Consider the following 21,228-nt stretch of genomic DNA (forward strand, 5'->3'; position numbering starts at 1 on the left):
GCGGCATGCGATAAGGGATCAGATGAGGCCGCCCAGTCTGAAGCAGGTGTAAGGACATGTGTGAGCGGCAAACATATTTAGTGCACCAGGGCACGAATCCCAGCACCGCAGTGTGATTTTTTGAAAACACACTGTGGGTCTGGGATTCATGTCCACCGCTAACCGCAACGGCCAACATGAAATGAGGTCATAAGACAGGAAGCGCTCACAGCGCATGGCCAAAGGATCACAAGAGCGCAGACTCCTGTACAGCAACTAACAACGCTCAGGAAGCTGCGCCCATGCAAAAAGGTGTTGTTTTCGACACCTGTGCTGCTTTTCTTTAAAAAGACAAGTCACGCCTCCACTACTGTTTAACAGTATAATGGGCTAAATAGTGTACGTGTTGCATTCAGCGTGTGCAAGTAGACAAATTAATAGAGCAACCTTTTACTTGTGCAGCATTAATGCTGCAGAAGGAGTGGCTCTTGTACTTTGTAACACCTGAGGGGGGGTTAAAGGTAACCTTTGAAATTGGTTCAACTAGGCTTCGGCCTACACTCTGCTCCTCTCCTCCTCCTGCTGACCCTGGGTTCTAACAACGCTAGTTTTTGCCCGGAAATGCTAGCTGCACAGAGAAAAACGCCAGCCAATGTGTTAGTGGGGTTCAGCAACGCCAGCTGTTTCCCTGCTGTGTAGCTTGCATCGTGTCCAGCACAAGCCACGCTGGCACAACCGACCAAAAGCTGCCACCAGTGCAGGCTTCGGCCTACACTTTGCTCCTCTCCTCCTCCTCCTGCTGACCCTGGGCTCTAACACCGCTAGTTTTTGCCCGGAACTGCTAGCTGCACAGAGAAAAACACCAGCCAATGTGTTAGTGGGGTTCAGCAACGCCAGCTGTTTCCCTGCTGTGTAGCTTGCATCGTGTCCAGCACAAGCCACGCTGGCACAACCGACCAAAAGCTGCCACCAGTGCAGGCTTCGGCCTACACTTTGCTCCTCTCCTCCTCCTCCTGCTGACCCTGGGCTCTAACACCGCTAGTTTTTGCCCGGACATGCAATCTGCACAGAGAAAAACACCAGTCAATGTGTCAGTGGGGTTCAGCAACGCCAGCTGTTCCCCTGCTGTGTAGCTTGCAACGTGACCTGCAAACGCCACGCAGGCACATGAACTGAAATTGAAGGGAGCCTGCCCCCCACCCCCAGGTGTTTCTATGTATAACAGCCACCTTGTACAGCAGTACTGCTGCATTTGTACAAGGTGGCTGATGTTTTCTCCTTGCCCACGTGGAACTCAACACGTACAAAATGTGTCTCATTAGAGACCAATGCTAATGTCCCTGAGGTGTGACTTTCCTTTTTAATGACACGCAGCACCCCCATTGTTAGCGCTGCCCGTCTTCTGACATCATTGGTTGGCTGCCTGTGCCTGTGCGTCCGCCCTGCCCGACACAACGCCCCTCGTTGTCTCATATTTTGGATGCGAGGGTGTTATTGATGGGCATGTGCAGTGCATATGTTCGCCTGTTTTAAGTCACCTCCTTCCGCCTTCTTCAGACTGGGTGTCCTCATGGCCGCGGCATGCGATAAGGGATCAGATGAGGCCGCCCAGTCTGAAGCAGGTGTAAGGACATGTGTGAGCGGCAAACATATTTAGTGCACCAGGGCACGAATCCCAGCACTGCAGTGTGATTTTTTGAAAACACACTGTGGGTCTGGGATTCATGTCCACCGCTAACCGCAACGGCCAACATGAAATGAGGTCATAAGACAGGAAGCGCTCACAGCGCATGGCCAAAGGATCACAAGAGCGCAGACTCCTGTACAGCAACTAACAACGCTCAGGAAGCTGCGCCCATGCAAAAAGGTGTTGTTTTCGACACCTGTGCTGCTTTTCTTTAAAAAGACAAGTCACGCCTCCACTACTGTTTAACAGTATAATGGGCTAAATAGTGTACGTGTTGCATTCAGCGTGTGCAAGTAGACAAATTAATAGAGCAACCTTTTACTTGTGCAGCATTAATGCTGCAGAAGGAGTGGCTCTTGTACTTTGTAACACCTGAGGGGGGGTTAAAGGTAACCTTTGAAATTGGTTCAACTAGGCTTCGGCCTACACTCTGCTCCTCTCCTCCTCCTGCTGACCCTGGGTTCTAACAACGCTAGTTTTTGCCCGGAAATGCTAGCTGCACAGAGAAAAACGCCAGCCAATGTGTTAGTGGGGTTCAGCAACGCCAGCTGTTTCCCTGCTGTGTAGCTTGCATCGTGTCCAGCACAAGCCACGCTGGCACAACCGACCAAAAGCTGCCACCAGTGCAGGCTTCGGCCTACACTTTGCTCCTCTCCTCCTCCTCCTGCTGACCCTGGGCTCTAACACCGCTAGTTTTTGCCCGGAACTGCTAGCTGCACAGAGAAAAACACCAGCCAATGTGTTAGTGGGGTTCAGCAACGCCAGCTGTTTCCCTGCTGTGTAGCTTGCATCGTGTCCAGCACAAGCCACGCTGGCACAACCGACCAAAAGCTGCCACCAGTGCAGGCTTCGGCCTACACTTTGCTCCTCTCCTCCTCCTCCTGCTGACCCTGGGCTCTAACACCGCTAGTTTTTGCCCGGACATGCAATCTGCACAGAGAAAAACACCAGTCAATGTGTCAGTGGGGTTCAGCAACGCCAGCTGTTCCCCTGCTGTGTAGCTTGCAACGTGACCTGCAAACGCCACGCAGGCACATGAACTGAAATTGAAAGGAGCCTGCCCCCCACCCCCAGGTGTTTCTATGTATAACAGCCACCTTGTACAGCAGTACTGCTGCATTTGTACAAGGTGGCTGATGTTTTCTCCTTGCCCACGTGGAACTCAACACGTACAAAATGTGTCTCATTAGAGACCAATGCTAATGTCCCTGAGGTGTGACTTTCCTTTTTAATGACACGCAGCACCCCCATTGTTAGCGCTGCCCGTCTTCTGACATCATTGGTTGGCTGCCTGTGCCTGTGCGTCCGCCCTGCCCGACACAACGCCCCTCGTTGTCTCATATTTTGGATGCGAGGGTGTTATTGATGGGCATGTGCAGTGCATATGTTCGCCTGTTTTAAGTCACCTCCTTCCGCCTTCTTCAGACTGGGTGTCCTCATGGCCGCGGCATGCGATAAGGGATCAGATGAGGCCGCCCAGTCTGAAGCAGGTGTAAGGACATGTGTGAGCGGCAAACATATTTAGTGCACCAGGGCACGAATCCCAGCACCGCAGTGTGATTTTTTGAAAACACACTGTGGGTCTGGGATTCATGTCCACCGCTAACCGCAATGGCCAACATGAAATGAGGTCATAAGACAGGAAGCGCTCACAGCGCATGGCCAAAGGATCACAAGAGCGCAGACTCCTGTACAGCAACTAACAACACTCTGGAAGCTGCGCCCATGCAAAAAGGTGTTGTTTTCGACACCTGTGCTGCTTTTCTTTAAAAAGACAAGTCACGCCTCCACTACTGTTTAACAGTATAATGGGCTAAATAGTGTACGTGTTGCATTCAGCTTGTGCAAGTAGACAAATTAATAGAGCAACCTTTTACTTGTGCAGCATTAATGCTGCAGAAGGAGTGGCTCTTGTACTTTGTAACACCTGAGGGGGGGTTAAAGGTAACCTTTGAAATTGGTTCAACTAGGCTTCGGCCTACACTCTGCTCCTCTCCTCCTCCTGCTGACCCTGGGCTCTAACAACGCTAGGAAATGCTAGCTGCACAGAGAAAAACACCAGCCAATGTGTTAGTGGGGTTCAGCACCGCCAGCTATTCCCCCGCTGTGTAGCCGGCATCGTGTCCAGCACAAGCCACGCTGGCACAACCGACCAAAAGCTGCCACCAGTGCAGGCTTCGGCCTACACTTTGCTCCTCTCCTCCTCCTGCTGACCCTGGGCTCAAACACTGCTAGTTTTTGCCCGGAAATGCTAGCTGCACAGAGAAAAACACCAGCCAATGTGTTAGTGGGGTTCAGCACCGCCAGCTGTTCCCCCGCTGTGTAGCCGGCATCGTGTCCAGCACAAGCCACGCTGGCACAACCGACCAAAAGCTGCCACCAGTGCAGGCTTCGGCCTACACTTTGCTCCTCTCCTCCTCCTGCTGACCCTGGGCTCTAACACCGCCAGTTTTTGCCCGGACATGCGATCTGCACAGAGAAAAACACCAGCCAATGTGTTAGTGGGGTTCAGCAACGCCAGCTGTTCCCCTGCTGTGTAGCTTGCAACGTGACCTGCAAACGCCACGCAGGCACATGAACTGAAATTGAAGGGAGCCTGGCCCCCACCCCCAGGTGTTTCTATGTATAACAGCCACCTTGTACAGCAGTACTGCTGCATTTGTACAAGGTGGCTGATGTTTTCTCCTTGCCCACGTGGAACTCAACACGTACAAAATGTGTCTCTTTGAGACCATTCCACTGTCCCTGAGGTGTGACTTTCCTTTCTAATGATACGCAGCACCCCCCTTGGTAGCGCTTCCCGTCTTCTGACATCATTGGTTGGCTACTTGCGCCTGTTCGTCCGCCCTGCCTGAATAAAATGCTCCTCGTTGTCTTAATTATTTTGACTGCGAGGGTGTGATTGATGGGCACGAGCAGTGCATATCTTCGCCTGTCTTAACTCATCTCCTTCCGCCTTCTTCAGACTGTGCAGCCTCATGGCCGCGGCATGCGAGAAGGGATCAGCAGAGGCCGCCCAGTCTGAAGCAGGTGTAAGGACGTGTGTGAGCGGCCAAAATATTTACAGCTCAAGGCCACGAATCCCAGCACCGCAGTGTGGCTTTATGAAAAGACACTGTGGGTCTGGGATTTATGGCCATCGTTAACCGCAACGGCCAACATGAAATGATGTCATAAGATGGGCAGCGCTAACAGGGCATTGCCAAGGGATAACACAAGAGCGCAGACTCCTGTACAGCAAATAACAACGCTCAGGAAGCTGCGCCAAGCACCAAGGCGTTATTTTGGACACCTGTGCTGCGTCTCATCAAAAAACCAAGTCACGCATCCACTACAGTTTGACTGTAGAATGGGGTAAATTGTGTATGTCTTTCATTCAGCGTGTGCAAGTAGACTAATTAATAGAGCAACCTTTCACTTGTGCAGCATTAATACTGCACAAGGTGTGTCTCTTGTACTTTGTAACACCTGAGGGGGGGGGTTAAAGGTTTCCTTTGAAATTGGTTCAACTAGGCTTCGGCCTACACTCTGCTCCTCTCCTCCTCCTCCTGCTTCAACACGGGCTCTAACATCGCTAGTTTTTGCCCGCAAGTGCTAGCTGCACAGAGAAAAACAAACGCCATTGTGTTAGTGGGGTTCAGCTACGCCAGCTGTTCCCCCAGTGTGTAGCCGGCAAAGTGTCCTGCAAACGCAACGCAGACACAAAGCTGCCTCCAGTGCAGGCTTCGGCCTACACTCATCTCCCCCTGCTTACCCTTTGCTCCAACACCGCTAGTTGGGGCTCTAGGAAGACAATCTTTAATAGGCAAGGCAACGCATCTGGGTTCCAGCACCGCCAGCTGGTTCTCGGCAGTGTTCTTGTCACAGGTACTCCCTCGTGCCAAGCCTGGTTTCAGCACCGTCAGCTGTTTCCGGGTTGTGTCAACTTCACTGAGACGCCTATGCTTGCCCCGTCGTGGTGCGGTCGAGTTAGCCAACTCCAGGGTGCCTCCAGTTTAGGAGCTTCCTATGTGGGCTGCGTGAACTGGTAGTCAAGGCTGGTTCTGTAGTGCCAGTAGGCCCAGCTCCCCCTGTAGGACTGTTGGGGTTCGGTAACTGCGGCTGCCTCGCGGCCTAGCTGTTCTCTCCTCTCCTGTGGGCCTTCGGGTCCACCACCTGGTTCCAGCACCGTCAGCTGGTTCCGGGCCGAGCCTTTGGCTTAGGTGCCTCCTCCTGGGTATCCGAGTTCCGCCAACGCCAGGCGGTCCTTGGTAGTGCTTTTAAGCACGGGCACCTACAGCTTAGTAACCGGGTTCCAGCACCGTCAGCTGGTCCTCGGTCGTGCCATTGGCTCTTGCACACTGGGGCAACGCATCTGGGTTCCAGCATCGCCAGCTGGTTCTCGGCAGTGTTCTTGTCACAGGTACTCCCTCGTGCCAAGCCTGGTTTCAGCACCGTCAGCTGTTTCCGGGTTGTGTCAACTTCACTGAGACGCCTATGCTTGCCCCGTCGTGGTGCGGTCGAGTTAGCCAACTCCAGGGTGCCTCCAGTTTAGGAGCTTCCTATGTGGGCTGCGTGAACTGGTAGTCAAGGCTGGTTCTGTAGTGCCAGTAGGCCCAGCTCCCCCTGTAGGACTGTTGGGGTTCGGTAACTGCGGCTGCCTCGCGGCCTAGCTGTTCTCTCCTCTCCTGTGGGCCTTCGGGTCCACCACCTGGTTCCAGCACCGTCAGGTGGTTCCGGGCCGAGCCTTTGGCTTAGGTGCCTCCTCCTGGGTATCCGAGTTCTGCCAACGCCAGGCGGTCCTTGGTAGTGCTTTTAAGCACGGGCACCTACAGCTTAGTAACCGGGTTCCAGCACCGTCAGCTGGTCCTCGGTCGTGCCATTGGCTCTTGCACACTGGGGCAACGCATCCGGGTTCCAGCACCGCCAGCTGGTTCTCGGCAGTGTTCTTGTCACAGGTACTCCCTCGTGCCAAGCCTGGTTTCAGCACCGTCAGCTGTTTCCGGGTTGTGTCAACTTCACTGAGACGCCTATGCTTGCCCCGTCGTGGTGCGGTCGAGTTAGCCAACTCCAGGGTGCCTCCAGTTTAGGAGCTTCCTATGTGGGCTGCGTGAACTGGTAGTCAAGGCTGGTTCTGTAGTGCCAGTAGGCCCAGCTCCCCCTGTAGGACTGTTGGGGTTCGGTAACTGCGGCTGCCTCGCGGCCTAGCTGTTCTCTCCTCTCCTGTGGACCTTCGGGTCCACCACCTGGTTCCAGCACCGTCAGCTGGTTCCGGGCCGAGCCTTTGGCTTAGGTGCCTCCTCCTGGGTATCCGAGTTCCGCCAACGCCAGGCGGTCCTTGGTAGTGCTTTTAAGCGCGGGTACCTACAGCTTAGTAACCGGGTTCCAGCACCGTCAGCTGGTCCTCGGTCGTGCCATTTGCTCTTGCACACTGGGGCAACGCATCTGGGTTCCAGCACCGCCAGCTGGTTCTCGGCAGTGTTCTTGTCACAGGTACTCCCTCGTGCCAAGCCTGGTTTCAGCACCGTCAGCTGTTTCCGGGTTGTGTCAACTTCACTGAGACGCCTATGCTTGCCCCGTCGTGGTGCGGTCGAGTTAGCCAACTCCAGGGTGCCTCCAGTTTAGGAGCTTCCTATGTGGGCTGCGTGAACTGGTAGTCAAGGCTGGTTCTGTAGTGCCAGTAGGCCCAGCTCCCCCTGTAGGACTGTTGGGGTTCGGTAACTGCGGCTGCCTCGCGGCCTAGCTGTTCTCTCCTCTCCTGTGGACCTTCGGGTCCACCACCTGGTTCCAGCACCGTCAGCTGGTTCCGGGCCGAGCCTTTGGCTTAGGTGCCTCCTCCTGGGTATCCGAGTTCCGCCAACGCCAGGCGGTCCTTGGTAGTGCTTTTAAGCGCGGGCACCTACAGCTTAGTAACCGGGTTCCAGCACCGTCAGCTGGTCCTCGGTCGTGCCATTGGCTCTTGCACACTGGGGCAACGCATCCGGGTTCCAGCACCGCCAGCTGGTTCTCGGCAGTGTTCTTGTCACAGGTACTCCCTCGTGCCAAGCCTGGTTTCAGCACCGTCAGCTGTTTCCGGGTTGTGTCAACTTCACTGAGACGCCTATGCTTGCCCCGTCGTGGTGCGGTCGAGTTAGCCAACTCCAGGGTGCCTCCAGTTTAGGAGCTTCCTATGTGGGCTGCGTGAACTGGTAGTCAAGGCTGGTTCTGTAGTGCCAGTAGGCCCAGCTCCCCCTGTAGGACTGTTGGGGTTCGGTAACTGCGGCTGCCTCGCGGCCTAGCTGTTCTCTCCTCTCCTGTGGGCCTTCGGGTCCACCACCTGGTTCCAGCACCGTCAGCTGGTTCTAGGCAGTGTCTTTTGCTTTTGTACCTTCTACTCCCCATCCTGGTTCTAGTAACGTCAGCTGGTTCCGGGCAGAGCCTTTGGCTTAGGTGCCTCCTTCTGGGTATCCAAGTTCCACCAACGTCAGGTGGTCCTTGGTAGTGCTTTCAGGCACGGGTACCTCCTGCTTAGTAACCGGGTTCCAGTAACGTCAGCTGGTCCTCGGTAGTTCCATTGGCTCTTGGACCTTCGGCTACCCATCCGGGTTCCAGTACCGTCAGCTGGTTCTCGGCAGTGTCTTTTGCTTTTGTACCTTCTGCTCCCCATCCTGGTTCCAGTAACGTCAGCTGGTTCCGGGCAGAGCCTTTGGCTTAGGTGCCTCCTTCTGGGTATCCGAGTTCCGCCAACGTCAGGCGGTCCTTGGTAGTGCTTTTTAGCACGGGTACCTCCTGCTTAGTAACCGGGTTCCATTAACATCAGCTGGTCCTCGGTAGTTCCATAGGCTCTTGAACCTTCGGGTAGCCATCCAAGTTCCAGTTCCATCAGCTGGTTCTTGGCATTTTCTCAGCCTTCTTGTACCTTCTGCTACATTTCCAAGTTTAAGACCCTAAAGTCGACGACCCGGAAGACCACCCCGATGACGACGACGACGACGACCCGGAAGACCACCCCGATGACGACGACGACGACGGCGGAGACGACGACGGAGACGACGACGGCGGAGACGACGACGGCGGAGATGACGACACTGAAGACGACGACCCTGGAGACGACGACATGGAAGACCGAGAAGCAGAAGAACAAGAGGCTGCAGAACAAAGAGCAGAAGAACATTAAGCATAACACTTAATATCAGAGCAAAAGATATTATCTAAATTATATGCAGAAGAAGACTAAGCAGTGTATGGGGGTGAGTCCGTTCCTCCTCGTGGTGCCCCTGGATAAAGCCTGATGCTGCAGGCCAAACTGAACGCGGACAAATGTAACTTTTGTGACTGGCAGAACGGAAGGTGTAATCTTCCAACTTTTATAGATAACAACTACGGGAATGCCTGTCACAAATGAGAATATGATGAAGAAGTAGAATAGGAAGAATAATAACAGTGGAATAAAAAGAATATGTAGAATAGGAAGAATAATAATAGTTGAAGAAAATGAATATGAAGAATGTAATAAAAAAAAAAAATAGGTAGAAGATGAAGAAGAAGATGAATAAGGTGAAGAAGTTGATGTCAAAGATGCTGATGATGATGAAGATGAAAGTGTGGGAAAAGGAAAAAAAAGAAGGGGAAGGTCGTGGAATAGTGAAACATCAATATCTGACAAAATAAAAAAAAATTTACATAGTCAATATCTTTTTCAATCCGAACGTCTTTAAAAAAAAAAAAAATCATGCTATTCTATTTGATTGGACTAATCCTCATTGCCTTTAATGTCTCCGCCACCTCCCCCATACATCCTACATTATTCTTAGTTGTTTTCCTTCATGTAGAATGAACCTACAAGGAAAGAAAGGGTTTATTTTAATTCCGATATTTTGGTCCCATTGACTTGCATTGGGATCGGGTATCGGTATCGGCGATATCCGATATTTTTTGAATATCGGCCGATCCAAACCGATACCGATACTTTCCGATATCGGAAGGTATCGCTCAACACTAGTAATAATGTGAGATGACACTGGAAAAAAAGTATTGAACACACTTACTAAAATGTAATAATACAAAAGTGTTTGTTGGTGATAACAGCTTTAAGACGCCTCCTCTATGGGGAAACTCACCGCATGCATTGATCAGGTGTGATTTTGTCCCTTTTTTTCAAATGCTGAAGGTCCATGCGCTCCTTCTATGAACTCTAAGCTTTAGATCCTTCTATAAAATTTCTGTTGGGTTCGGGTCAGGTGACTGGCTGGGCTATTCTAATTTTATTTTCCTTCTCTGAAACCAATTGAGTGTTTCGTTGGCTGTGTGTTTGGGATCATTGTCTTGCTGAAATGTCCACTTTCGTTTCTTTGTAGGGTGAAATGATCCTTAAACTTGATTAAAAATCATGGTTGTCAGCAGCACTTTGAAATACATTTAGGCTACTTTCACACTAGCATCGGTACGGGGCCATCGCCGTGCGTCGGCACGACGTAAACTGCGAAAAAAATGAACAACATTGTAAGGTCCAGGGAGGAGGGGCGGAGTTCCGGCCGCGCATGCGCGGTCAGAAATGGCGGGCACGATGCACAAAAAAAGTTACATGCAACGTTTTGTTGTGCCGACGGTCCGCCAAAACACGACGCATCCGTCGCAAGAGGACGCATTGCGTCGCTAATGCAAGTCTATGGAGGAAAAACGCATCCTGCGGGCAACTTTGCAGGATGCGTTTTTTCTCCAAAACGACGCATTGCGACGTACGTCACATGACGTTAGTGTGAAAGTAGCCTAACAGGACATGTACTGCCAAGAACGATTGCTATTTATATGTACCGAACCATCTATGCACTGAAAGTGTGGTCAGCCTGTTCAATCAGGCTTCTCAATGACTGCCTGTCAGTAAACAAGTAGCTCATCATCAGCCATCTAACCTCTTTCAATGTAAGCCCACCTTACTTAGGCTCTCCTCACCTTATAATCTCATACAGTACATTCATTCTTGGACAGTGATGGAACTGTAGTGCGCACCATGTTCTTTGACTTCTCAAATGCTTTCAATACCTTACAGCCGCCCTTATTACGTAATAGGCTGACTGATATGGCGGTAAACGAGGGGATGGTGAACTGGATAAACGACTACCTGACGGACAGGCCACAGTTTGTAAGGATGGGGGAGGTGGTATCTGGCAGTGTACGGAGCAGTGTTGGAGCCCCTCAGGGCATACCTCCCAAACGTCCACCAGTGGAGTAGTCCTGATTTTGACTGTCTCCCCCGCGGTTACGGGCGGGACCGTAGTTTTCCCGCACTGCAATGTCAGCCTCAACCTCATCCCTCCTCCCGTGGAGCAGTACACGACATATATCGCTGCTCTGTGCGCACAGGACTGGTGATGAGGTCACAGGAGGGGAGGAATCAGGGGTCACAAGATTGGAACCTCTGTGTATGCATACAGGACTCTGCTGGTGCCGGATGAGGATAAGTTTATGTGTGGGGTCAGGAGGAAATGGGGTTATGTGTGTACGGGGTGTACCGAGCGGAGCCGTGTGTGTACAGAGCGGAGCCGCGTGTGTATGAGGTGTACGGAGCGGAGCTGTGTGTGCAAGGTATATGGAGAGGAGTCATGTGTGTATGAGGTGTACAGAGCGGAGCCGTGTGTGTAGGGTGTATGCAGCGGAGCCGCGTGCGAAATGTGAATGGAGCAGAGTCGTGTGTGCGTACGAGGTGAACGGAGCGGAGCCGCGTGTGCAATGTGTATGGAGCGGAGTCATGAGTGTGTACAAGGTGTACGGAGTGGTGCCACATGTGCAAGGAGTATGGAGCGGAGTCATGTGTGTATGAAGTGTACGGAGCACAGCCGCGTGTGTACGAGGTGTACGGAGAGTAGCCTCTTGTCTACGAGGTGTACGGAATGGAGCCGTGTGTGCAAGGTATGTGGAGCGGAGTCATGTGTGTGTACAAGGTGTATGGAGTGGAGTCGTGTGTGTGTTCGACGTGTACGGAGTGAAGCTGTGTGTGTACGGAGCGGAGCCGCGTGTGTACAAGGTGTACGGACCACAGCCGCATATGTACAAGCTTTATGGACCACAGCCGAATGTGTACAAGGTGTACGGAGCTGAGCTGCATGTGTACGAGGTGTATGGAGCACAGCCGCATGTGTACGAGGTGTACGGAGCGGAGCAGCGTGTGTACGAGTTGTATGGAGTGATCGCTAGATATTGCTCCTCACTCTGACACTGACTGGCACAGGAAACACGGAGAGGTCTTTATCAGTGGCGTACCAGAGCTGCAGCGACAGGAGCAGTCAGCGGCACAGCGCGGCTAGATGACATCATTCAGCTCCGCGGGAGTGGAAGGTGTCGGCTGCTACAAGGGAGGGCAATGATGGGGGTGTGAGGGCAATGATGGGAGTGGGGTAACCATGTGTGGCCAGTATACTGTACGCAGTATCATGCGGGGCCATTATACTGTACCCAGCATCATGTGGGGCCATTATACTGTACCCAGCATCGTGTGGGGCCATTATACTGTATGAAGCATCATGTTGGGCCATTATACAGTATGCAGGATCATGTGAGGCCATTATACTGTACAAAGCATCATGTGAGGCCATTATACAGTATGCAGCATCATGTGGCCCCATTATACTGTATGTAGCCTCACATGGGGCCATTATACAGCATGGAGCACTGTGTGGCCATTATTCAGTATTGAGCATCATGTGTGGCCATTATACAGTATGGAGCATAATGTGTGGCCATTATACAGTATGGAGCACTATGTGTGGCCATTATACAGTATGGAGCGCTACGTGTGGCCATTATACAGTAAGGAGCATCATGTGTGGCCATTATACAGTATGGAGCATAATGTGTGGCCATTATACAGTATGGAGCACTGTGTGTCCATTATACAGAATAGAGCACTATGTGTGGCCATTATACAGTAAGGAGCATCATGTGTGGCCATTATACAGTATGGAGCATAATGTGTGGCCATTATAGAGTATGAAGCACTGTGTGGCCATTATACAGTATGGAGCACTGTGTGGCCACACGTGAATTGGCGCGGGATTTAAACCATGCTTCGCTGATTGCTCACGCCCGTCCAGCTGCGACAAATCAGCGATATTGCCTCGGGATTTAAACATCACTTCGTAAATAAACTACATACATATTCTAGAATACCCGATGCGTTAGAATCGGGTCACCATCTAGTAGATATTTAATAGCGAGGCTGATGTTTATGAATGAACGTTTAATTTAAAAAAATTGGAAAAAAAAACGTGGTCTCCCGTGCAATTTTCTGCACCAGAGGGGACAAGCCAATGGCCGGGGGCCAATATTTGTAGCCTGGGAAGGGGGTAATACCCATGGCCCCTCTCTAGGCTATGAATATCAGCCCGCAGCTGTCTGCGTAACCTTTACTGGCTATAAAGATAGGAGGACCCCCCAAAAAAAGACATGGGGTCCCCCTATATTTTATAGCCAGAAAAGCTACGCAGACAGCTGTGGGCTGATATTCATAGCCTAGAGAGGGGCCATGAATATTGCCCCCCAGCTACAAATACCAGCCCCCAGCCGCCTCAGAAATGGCGCATCTGTAAGATGCGCCAATTCCAACACTTAGCCCCTTTCTTCCCACTCCCATGTAGAGATGGGATATGGGGTAATAAGGGGTTAATGTCACCTTGCTATTGTAAGGTGACATTAAGTCGGATTAATAATGGAAAGGCGTCAATAAGACTCCTATGCATTATTAATCCTAGAGTAGTGAAAGAGTTAAAAAACAAAATAAAGACACAGCTTGAAAAAAGTATTTTAATATTCTTAATTTAACCATAGTTACCATACTCGATCACCTGCAAAAAATTAAAAATAATAAACCGTATACTACCTGTCCGCCGTAGTCCAGTTAATAATGAGTGTCCCACGATGATCTCCCCTATGGAACAGTGACAGAAGGCAATGGCTCCTGCAGAGTATCACGGAGGTTACCTCAGTTCAGGGTCTCACTTTATGGCATTGCTGCGTGGGAACTTTCTCACACAGCAGTGCCACAAGTGAGACTAGGGACTATTTTTTTACAGTAGCGGAGGAATACAGTGTGGAAGGATACCTTCATTCATTGTATTCCTGGAGCCCCTGGAGAGCGGTTGCATCAGCTGATGCTGCTGCTCTCCACGGGAAATCGTTGTGGGACACTCGATTTAATTGGATTTCTGAGGATCAGGGAGTATAGTGTTTGTTTATGCAAACAAAGTGAAAATGCAAACAAATGCAAAAGGAGTGACCCTGTAATATAATTCTCCATGTCAGTGCAATTATGAAGCTACCAAATATGCATAGTTTTTTTAGTTTTTTTTATGTAAGCTCCAAAATTGTTTGAGGGAAATTTGTGAAAACATTTTTTTTTTGCTCCTGTCACTGGTTTCGGAACATTTTCAATTTTTGGACAATGTAGCTGTATGATGACTTATTTTCTGTGCACTGAGTTGAAATTTTTATTAATACCATTGTGAGGTAGATACAATGTTTTGCTAGTTTCTTATTGGATATTTTTGCATTGTTGTGGTGTCCGAAAACTTTCACTTTGACGTTTTAGATTTTTTTCTGATTATGCTACTTACAGTTTAGGTTAATTAATTTTTTATTTTTTAGGTTTGACTTTTATGGATGTGGTGTTGTGTTTTTGTTTTTTAACCCCTTCATGACCTTGCGATTTTCCATTTTTGCGCTTTTGCTTTTTCTTCCCCTTCTTCCAAGAGCCATAACTTTTTTGTTTTTCCATCAATGTGGCCATATGAGAGTTTGTTTTTTTGCATGACAAGTTGTACTTTTGAATGACATAATTGATTTTACCATATAGTGTACTGGAAAATGGAAAAAAAATCCATGTGTGGTGACATTTAAAAATTAAAAGTGCAATAACACAATTGTTTTTTTTATTTATCATGTTTACTATGCTGTAAAACTGACATGGCAGTATTATTCGCCAGGCCATTACAAAGATGCAGACATCAAACATGTATAGATTTTTCTTTAAATGGTGAAAAAGAAATTCCGAAATTTGTAAGAAAAAGAAAATTTTGCTTATGTCACCTTTTTCTGAGACCTGTGGCATTTTCATTTTTCAGAATCTGAAGCTGGGTGAGGCCTTATTTCTTGTGTCCTGAGCTGACGTTTTTATTGATTCCATTTGGTGTAGATACAATTTTTTATTGCCTCTTTTATTGCAATGTTGCGCCGGCCAAAAATACATAATTCTGGCATTTTGATGTTTTTCTTGTTACGCTATTTACTGATTGGATTAATTTACTTTCTGTTTTGATCTGACATTTCTATTTTAAAAACCTTTTTCAAACTTTTTACTGACTTCAATAAATCAATCGTCAAATGCGGAGAAAGATGCAGGTACACAACCTTTGATGTAAAATCTAAAAATAAAAAGAAACTTTTTCTACATGTCATGTTGGGGACACATTTAGCATGTCTAAGAAGTTGCTTTGGTCAGATTAACTTTTGGGGCTAAGTGCAAAATGCTATGTGTGGCAGAAAAACACTGCATATCTCCCTGAAAACACCATCCCCACAGTAAAACATTGTGGTGTTAACATAATGCTGTGGAGGTCTATTTATTCAGCAGGGACAGGGAAGCTGGTCAGAGTTGATGTGAAGATGGATGGAGCTAAATGCAGAGCAATCCTGGACGAAAACTTGTTAGAGGCTGTAAAGATTTGAGACTGCGGCATAAGTTCACCTTCCAGCAGGATGCTGATCTTAAACATACTGCCAGAGCTATAATAGAATCAAAGCATATTCATGTGTTTGAATGGCCAAGTCCAGACCTAAATCCCATTGAGAATTTGTGGCAAGACATTCTTCATCCAATCTCACAGAGAATAATGGGCAAAAATTTCAGCCTCTCGATGTACAAAGCTGGTACAGACATAACCCAAAGACTTTAAGTAGTAATTGATGTGATAGGTGGTCATACAAAGTATCAGACTACAGGGGAATAAAAATGCACATCGCAAATTTTCAGATTTATATTTTTAAAATATTTAGAAAGCTTGCTGTGTGCTCCTTGTCCTCTGCTTACTGTGTGCAATGAGCTCCTGGTCCTGCACTTGCTGTGCATGCTTAAGGTGCTCGCGTATGCGTTTCCTTATTTTTATAGAGACAGTGCCCACATTCCTAATGTATCCCTAGCCTACTGCTGAGAGGCACTTGGTAATTTAGGCACCTCCACCTGTTTGAAGGTGCATGAGCAACCTTCTCTTTCAGTGTGTTTGTGCAACTGCTGAATTGCCAGGTTCTTTCCTGTTCTTGCAACCTTGGGAACTGAATACCCATGCCTGAACCTTTAATCTGCACCAGTATCTGTATGTGATTTTTGCAGTTTATGCCACGCTGGGAGCTTAATACCCTGACTTGAACTCTGAACCTGTACTGTAAGTAAGTTTGGTTCTGTTTCCGTTTCTATGTAGTAAGCTTATTTCTGTTTCTATATTTATTTAATAAGCTTATTTGTATTTCCGTATTTATGTTGTAAGCTTGGTTCTGTTTCCATATCTATTTAGTAAGGTTAGTTATATTCCCATATGCATGTAATAAGCTTGGATATGTTCCCTTATACATGTAATAAGCTTGGTTCTTTTCCTATATGCATGTAATAAACTAAGTTCTGGTACAGTATCTATGTAGTAAGTTTGGTTCTGGTACAGAATTTATGTAGTAAAGGTACCTTCACACATAACGATATTGTTAACGATATCGTTGCTTTTTGTGACGTAGCAACGATATCGTTAATGAAATCGTTATGTGTGACAGCGACCAACGATCAGGCCCCTGCTGGGAGATCGTTGGTCGCTGAAGAAAGTCCAGAACTTTATTTCGTCGCTGGACTACTGCTGACATCGCTGGATCGGCGTGTGTGACACTGATCCAGCGATGTCTTCACTGGTAACCAGGGTAAACATCGGGTAACTAAGCGCAGGGCCGCGCTTAGTAACCCGATGTTTACCCTGGTTACCATCCTAAAAGTAAAAAAAAACAAACACTACATACTTACCTACAGCCGTCTGTCCTCCAGCGCTGCGCTCTGCACTCCTCCTGTACTGGCTGTGAGCGTCGGTCAGCCGGAAAGCAGAGCGGTGACGTCACCGCTCTGCTTTCCGGCTGCTGTGCTCACAGTCAGTACAGGAGGAGTGCAGAGCGCAGCGCTGGAGGACAGACGGCTGTAGGTAAGTATGTAGTGTTTTTTTTTTTTAACTTTTAGGATGGTAACCAGGGTAAACATCGGGTTACTAAGCGCGGCCCTGCGCTTAGTTACCCGATGTTTACCCTGGTTACCGGCATCGTTGGTCGCTGGAGAGCTGTCTGTGTGACAGCTCTCCAGCGACCAAACAGCGACGCTGCAGCGATCCGGATCGTTGTCGGTATCGCTGCAGCGTCGCTTAATGTGAAGGGGCCTTAAGTTTGTTTTGTTTCTGTATCTAGGTAGTAAGCGTGGTTCTGTTTATATATCTATGTAGTAAGGTCATAGAGAGTCTCGGGAAAATTAAATTAATCAAAAGTGAGCATATATTTCCTTAAAACACTTATCTTTAATTAATCCAATGTTAAAAAAGCGCCTACCCAGTGAATACAAATGGTTAAATACTAAAATCAAGAAGAAGACCAGTGAAAAATCTACACCACCCTGCGATAAGCCTGATCCTGGTCCTAAACCTTCATGGCTGTGGAGATTGGCCCCTATAAAGAGTGATTTTTTTGGCGCCCCACTTAACGAGGACTATCCCTCACTTCCCTACTTTACCCTATCAATATACAATACAGACCAAAGGTTTGGACACACCTTCTCAATTAAAGATTTTTCTGTATTTTCATGACTATGAAAATTGTACATTCACACTGAAGGCATCAAAACTATGAATTAACACATGTGGAATTATATACTTAACAAAAAAAGTGTGAAAGAACTGAAATTATGTCTTATATTCTAGGTTCTTCAAAGTAGCCACCTTTTGCTTTGATGACTGCTTTGCGCACTCTATATAATTCCACATGTGTTAATTCATAGTTTTTAAAAGGTAGGTGTGTCCAAACTTTTGGTCTGTACTGTAGGTGGGAAAACAAATAGATGGAGAAAAGAAATGAGACAATTTGAATAACTATCCAGGCAACTAAGGAATCCCCTGCAGGTATTAAGTAAACCATACAGATATAGCAGTATTTAAGTTCAAAGTTGATCATCCATCACTATGATAAGTACTCTAAAAAGATGCTATTACCCAAGATATATGATTATGCTGGCCTATTGTATGATTCTATGCTCAGATATGCATTTCACAATAAATATAGAGAATTCAATATAAAGGAATAAACTTATCATAAATAGGATGTGCCCTAACGTGTTTCCCCGTTGTCATGGTTCCTTAAGAGGCCCAAAAGATGATAGCAATGTTAAAGATGCAGGATGCCATGATGGATAAATAGCTTGTCTGGCAGTCAAAATGGTGAACTTAAATAATCACCATTAGATAGCGTCATCCCGGTGGACTCCACCCACCAGATGGTCGGCGGCATGCTTTAACTGGGTCATTCGTCCAAAATCCAGTAATATCAGTACGATCCCAGGTTGAGGACCTGGGTCCATACTAATATTACTGGATTTTGGATGAATGACCCAGATAAAGCATGCCGCCGACCATCTAGTGCACATGCGCAGCCGGCGATGCTACCGTTCAGCTATGTGGATGATGCATGACACTCATCCACATCAATCAGAGTCAGAGGACGGCTTTCACTATCAGAGAGAAGAATCAAACAATGCAAGGAGGACCAGCCTCATTTAAATCGAAATGGGACCAATTCAAAGGATATTTTTGAGGTGTACAAGGGGAGGCAGGCAAAGTAGTCATTTGTGAAATGCATAACAACAGCAGAAAATGATGGTGGCTTTTTTGGGTTGGTGACAGGTTCCCTTTAAGGCCAACTTAGGTCTGGTCTTTAAGGTGTTCAAAGTGGATTTTTTCTGATATCACCACCCCTGTAAAAGATAATAAAAAGGGAAAGAAATAGAAATGTACAGTAAAAATCAAAAAGTTGTTTGCTTTTCTCAGTAGTGCAGAAATGAAATAATAAATGTAAAACAGAACATGTCTTCCACTGTGCCTTTATAATAGAAATTTACATCATCTAATGCTGCATCCTATTTATAATGGCAGTGCCATCAGACAATGGTTGGCATAGGAGGTTTGCCAGAGATATATCGGATCTACATACAGCATGATCTATAATAAGGCACAGTCTAAGTCTAGGACTTGTCACTAACACAAGATATTTTAGACCTCACATGTTCCCATCATTCATGAGAAAAAGGGAAATGGATTTCTACAGGAGGGTGAGAAAAGACAGAGGAAACAATAGTCTTCAGTCACAACAACTGATGTCGGCAATAAGGTTCCCTTGTGACCAGACTGCTGTACCTTTTACAGGAAGGACAGGAAACCCACAAAAATATCAAAGTCAAATAGAAATGTCCTGGGAAAAAGGGAGGCAGTGACCAATCTGACCAGTTTGTATTTCCCGTCATCGTATACAGTTTATTGGCATGACACGAATGACAGCAGCAAATTGTAACTGATGTCAGCAATATTGTATCACTAATGGTTTTATCATACAACCCTAAATTCCCAAGCAGTTGGGACGCTGTATCAAATGGAAACGAAACGGGAATGCAATGATTTGGAAATCTCTTCCAAATTTAAATTTAGTAATTTTTTTCAAATAAAATGTCTAATTCAAAATTGATGGCAGCAACCCATCTCAAAAAATAAATTGGGACCAGGTTAATAAAAGGCTACAAAAGTAAATGGAAGATGAAAAAAACTGAAGGGTCAATTTTCGACTAAGACCCATGACTGTAAAAAAAGAGCATGTTAGAGAGGCAGCGTCTCTCAGAAGCAAAGGCAGTCAGAGGTTCACCAATCTGTGACCAACTGGATCTAAGACAGTGTTGGAACTGGAGGTGTCAATAAGTAATATGATGCATTACCTTACAGCCTCCCGCTTAGCAGCATTGTTTCCTGATTCCTAAGGAAGTCTGAAATGTGTCTTATATTGTAACCTTGTCTATCCCTATGTTTTACACTGTAGCTCTGCTTTTTCGGATTGGCTATAAAAAATCCAGGCACTCATTACTGTATAATTTCACCTGAATGTCAGAGCATTGGAAGAATTTTCATTTAGATAAAATGTGGAATAATTATAAACAATAAGAAACTAAACCAATGCTGAGAAAAGGGGATGAGGTTAAAGGAGTTAAATTTTTAAATGTATTTTTCACCTATTTATGGGATAGATGAAACATTTAGAGAGCTTTTTTGTGTGCCGAGCTGATGCAATCTTTTGACCGCCGTTATTGCATTTTAATGCAATGTTGCGGCAACCCAAAAAAAGTAATTCTGGCGTTTTGACTTTTTTTCTCATTACGCCATTTACTGATTGGGTTAATTAATTTTTTATATTGATAGATCGGGCAATTGTGAACATGGCGATACCAAATTTGTGTATGTTTGATTTTTTTAAATTTAATTTTGAAAGAGGCCAAAGGGGGATGATTTGAACTTTTATATTTTTGAAATTTTTAAATTATTTTTAAGAACATTTGTTTAATTTTTGGTTTTGGAATGCTTCAATATTCTCCATGGGAGACTAGAAGCTGTCATAACCCGATTGGCTCTGGTACATACAGGCGATGATCAGATCACGTGTATGTAGCAGAATTGCTGACTTGCTATGAGCGCCGACCACCGGGCGGCGCTCATAGCAATCCAGTAGTGACAACCATAGGTGACAACTGTAGAGGTCTGCTGAAAAACTCTGGTTGTCATGACGACCCATCGGTGACCCGTAATCCCGTGACGCGGTCACCGATGGGTGGGATTTCCAGCATGCTTTCTGGAACTGTGCATTAAATGCCGCTGTCAGAGTTTGAACGGGTTAACAGCTGAGGGTGTTTCGCGATTGCACCCATGGCTGTTGCGGGTACATGTCTGCTGTTCAAAGCAGCTGACATGTGCCAGGAAAGATGTGGGCTCAGCGCCGGAGCCAACATCAAAGGGGGAGACACGACATCAGATCAGATCACGTGTATGTAGCAGAATTGCTGACTTGCTATGAGCGCCGACCACCGGGCGGCGCTCATAGCAATCCAGTAGTGACAACCATAGGTGACAACTGTAGAGGTCTGCTGAAAAACTCTGGTTGTCATGACGACCCATCGGTGACCCGTAATCCCGTGACGCGGTCACCGATGGGTGGGATTTCCAGCATGCTTTCTGGAACTGTGCATTAAATGCCGCTGTCAGAGTTTGAACGGGTTAACAGCTGAGGGTGTTTCGCGATTGCACCCATGGCTGTTGCGGGTACATGTCTGCTGTTCAAAGCAGCTGACATGTGCCAGGAAAGATGTTGGCTCAGCGCCGGAGCCAACATCAAAGGGGGAGACACGACATGCGCAATACTAGAACGGCACATGTTGCGAAGGGGTTAACACTGCTTGAATACTTCTGAAGATGCTCTTAATTAGATTCAAGCATGTCTCTACCAAAATGTTA

Source organism: Ranitomeya imitator, chromosome 1, assembly GCF_032444005.1.
Source record: "Ranitomeya imitator isolate aRanImi1 chromosome 1, aRanImi1.pri, whole genome shotgun sequence".
Lineage (NCBI taxonomy): Eukaryota > Metazoa > Chordata > Amphibia > Anura > Dendrobatidae > Ranitomeya > Ranitomeya imitator.